Below are 4,351 nucleotides of genomic sequence, written 5' to 3'. Positions count from 1 at the left end.
CTTTCAATGGGGAGAGAATCATATGCAGTGACAGTAGACGACATGTCCGTAATCGTTGACAGGTCCTTCAGTCCGGACCAGATGTCAGCATCAGCAGTCGCTCCAGACTGCCCTGCATCACCGCCAGCGGGTGGGCTCGGAATTCTGAGCCTTTTCCTCGCACCCCCAGTTGCGGGAGAATGTGAAGGAGGAGATGTTGACAGGTCGCGTTCCGCTTGACTTGACAATTTTCTCACCAGCAGGTCTTTGAACCCCAGCAGACTTGTGTCTGCCGGAAAGAGAGATCCAAGGTAGGTTTTAAATCTAGGATCGAGCACGGTGGCCAAAATGTAGTGCTCTGATTTCAACAGATTGACCACCCGTGAATCCTTGTTAAGCGAATTAAGGGCTCCATCCACAAGTCCCACATGCCTAGCGGAATCGCTCCGTGTTAGCTCCTCCTTCAATGTCTCCAGCTTCTTCTGCAAAAGCCTGATGAGGGGAATGACCTGACTCAGGCTGACAGTGTCTGAACTGACTTCACGTGTGGCAAGTTCAAAGGGCAGCAGAACCTTGCACAACGTTGAAATCATTCTCCACTGCGCTTGAGACAGGTGCATTCCACCTCCTATATCGTGCTGAATTGTATAGGCTTGAATGGCCTTTTGCTGCTCCTCCAACCTCTGAAGCATATATAGGGTTGAATTCCACCTCGTTACCACTTCTTGCTTCAGATGATGGCAGGGCAGGTTCAGGCGTTTTTGGTGTTGCTCCAGTCTTCTGTACGTGGTGCCTGTACGCCGAAAGTGTCCCGCAATTTTTCTGGCCCCGACAGCATCTCTTGCACGCCCCTGTCGTTTTTTAAAAAATTCTGCACCACCAAATTCAAGGTATGTGCAAAACATGGGACGTGCTGGAATTTGCCCAGATTTAATGCACACACAATATTGCTGGCGTTGTCCGATGCCACAAATCCACAGGAGAGTCCAATTGGGGTAAGCCATTCCGCGATGATCTTCCTCAGTTGCCGTAAGAGGTTTTCAGCTGTGTGCGTATTCTGGAAACCGGTGATACAAAGCGTAGCCTGCCTAGGAAAGAGTTGGCGTTTGCGAGATGCTGCTACTGGTGCCGCCGCTGCTGTTCTTGCGGCGGGAGTCCATACATCTACCCAGTGGGCTGTCACAGTCATATAGTCCTGACCCTGCCCTGCTCCACTTGTCCACATGTCCGTGGTTAAGTGGACATTGGGTACAGCTGCATTTTTTAGGACACTGGTGACTCTTTTTCTGAGGTCTGTGTACATTTTCGGTATCGCCTGCCTAGAGAAATGGAACCTAGATGGTATTTGGTACCGGGGACACAGTACCTCCAACAAGTCTCTAGTTGGCTCTGCAGTAATGATGGATACCGGAACCACGTTTCTCACCACCCAGGATGCCAAGTCCTCAGTTATCCGCTTTGCAATACGATGACTGCTGTGATATTTCATCTTCCTCGCAAAGGACTGTTGGACAGTCAATTGCTTGGTGGAAGTAGTAAAAGTGGTCTTACGATTTCCCCTCTGGGATGACCATCGACTCCCAGCAGCAACAACAGCAGCGCCAGCAGCAGTAGGTGTTACACGCAAGGATGCATCGGAGGAATCCCAGGCAGGAGAGGAATCGTCAGAATTGCCAGTGACATGGCCTGCAGGACTATTGGCATTCCTGGGGAAGGAGGAAATTGACACTGAGGGAGTTGGTGGGGTGGTTTGCGTGAGCTTGGTTACAAGAGGAAGGGATTTACTGGTCAGTGGACTGCTTCTGCTGTCGCCCAAAGTTTTTGAACTTGTCACTGACTTATTATGAATGCGCTGCAGGTGACGTATAAGGGAGGATGTTCCGAGGTGGTTAACGTCCTTACCCCTACTTATTACAGCTTGACAAAGGCAACACACGGCTTGACAAATGTTGTCCGCATTTCTGTTGAAATACTTCCACACCGAAGAGCTGATTTTTTTGGTATTTTCACCAGGCATGTCAACGGCCATATTCCTCCCACGGACAACAGGTGTCTCCCCGGGTGCCTGACTTAAACAAACCACCTCACCATCAGAATCCTCCTTGTCAATTTCCTCCCCAGCGCCAGCAACACCCATATCCTCCTCATCCTGGTGTACTTCAACACTGACATCTTCAATCTGACTATCAGGAACTGGACTGCGGGTGCTCCTTCCAGCACTTTCAGGGGGCGTGCAAATGGTGGAAGGCGCATGCTCTTCACGTCCAGTGTTGGGAAGGTCAGGCATCGCAACCGACACAATTGGACTCTCCTTGTGGATTTGGGATTTCGAAGAACGCACAGTTCTTTGCGGTGCTTTTGCCAGCTTGAGTCTTTTCATTTTTCTAGCGAGAGGCTGAGTGCTTCCATCCTCATGTGAAGCTGAACCACTAGCCATGAACATAGGCCAGGGCCTCAGCCGTTCCTTGCCACTCCGTGTGGTAAATGGCATATTGGCAAGTTTACGCTTCTCCTCCGACAATTTTATTTTAGATTTTGGAGTCCTTTTTTTACTGATATTTGGTGTTTTGGATTTTACATGCTCTGTACTATGACATTGGGCATCGGCCTTGGCAGACGACGTTGCTGGCATTTCATCGTCTCGGCCATGACTAGTGGCAGCAGCTTCAGCACGAGGTGGAAGTGGATCTTGATCTTTCCCTAATTTTGGAACCTCAACATTTTTGTTCTCCATATTTTAATAGGCACAACTAAAAGGCACCTCAGGTAAACAATGGAGATGGATGGATACTAGTATACTTATGGATGGACGAGCGACTGCCGACACAGAGGTAGCTACAGCCATGGACTACCGTACTGTGTCTGCTGCTAATATAGACTGGATGATAATGAGATGAAATCAATATATATATATATAATATCACTAGTACTGCAGCCGGACAGGTATATATATTTATTATGTAATGACTGATGACGGACCTGCTGGACACTGTCAGCTCAGCAGCACCGCAGACTGCTACAGTAAGCTACTATAGTAGTATGTATAAAGAAGAAAGAAAAAAAAAAACCACGGGTAGGTGGTATACAATTATGGATGGACGAGCGACTGCCGACACAGAGGTAGCTACAGCCGTGGACTACCGTACTGTGTCTGCTGCTAATATAGACTGGATGATAATGAGATGAAATCAATATATATATATATAATATCACACTAGTACTGCAGCCGGACAGGTAGATATATTTATTATGTAATGACTGATGACGGACCTGCTGGACACTGTCAGCTCAGCAGCACCGCAGACTGCTACAGTAAGCTACTATAGTAGTATGTATAAAGAAGAAAGAAAGAAAAAAACCACGGGTAGGTGGTATACAATTATGGATGGACGAGCGACTGCCGACACAGAGGTAGCTACAGCCGTGGACTACCGTACTGTGTCTGCTGCTAATATAGACTGGATGATAATGAGATGAAATCAATATATATATATATAATATCACACTAGTACTGCAGCCGGACAGGTAGATATATTTATTATGTAATGACTGATGACGGACCTGCTGGACACTGTCAGCTCAGCAACACCGCAGACTGCTACAGTAAGCTACTATAGTAGTATGTATACAGAAGAAAGAAAAAAAAAACCACGGGTAGGTGGTATACAATTATGGATGGACGAGCGACTGCCGACACAGAGGTAGCTACAGCCGTGGACTACCGTACTGTGTCTGCTGCTAATATAGACTGCATGATAATGAGATGAAATCAATATATATATATATATATAATATCACACTAGTACTGCAGCCGGACAGGTAGATATATTTATTATGTAATGACTGATGACGGACCTGCTGGACACTGTCAGCTCAGCAGCACCGCAGACTGCTACAGTAAGCTACTATAGTAGTATGTATAAAGAAGAAAGAAAAAAAAAACACGGGTAGGTGGTATACAATTATGGATGGACGAGCGACTGCCGACACAGAGGTAGCTACAGCCGTGGACTACCGTACTGTGTCTGCTGCTAATATAGACTGGATGATAATGAGATGAAATCAATATATATATATATATAATATCACACTAGTACTGCAGCCGGACAGGTAGATATATTTATTATGTAATGACTGATGACGGACCTGCTGGACACTGTCAGCTCAGCAGCACCGCAGACTGCTACAGTAAGCTACTATAGTAGTATGTATAAAGAAGAAAGAAAGAAAAAAAACCACGGGTAGGTGGTATACAATTATGGATGGACGAGCGACTGCCGACACAGAGGTAGCTACAGCCGTGGACTACCGTACTGTGTCTGCTGCTAATATAGACTGGATGATAATGAGATGAAATCAATATATATATATA

This window comes from Pseudophryne corroboree, chromosome 7 (genome assembly GCF_028390025.1).
Source record: "Pseudophryne corroboree isolate aPseCor3 chromosome 7, aPseCor3.hap2, whole genome shotgun sequence".
Taxonomy (NCBI): domain Eukaryota; kingdom Metazoa; phylum Chordata; class Amphibia; order Anura; family Myobatrachidae; genus Pseudophryne; species Pseudophryne corroboree.
Note: the sequence above shows the minus strand (reverse complement) of the source record.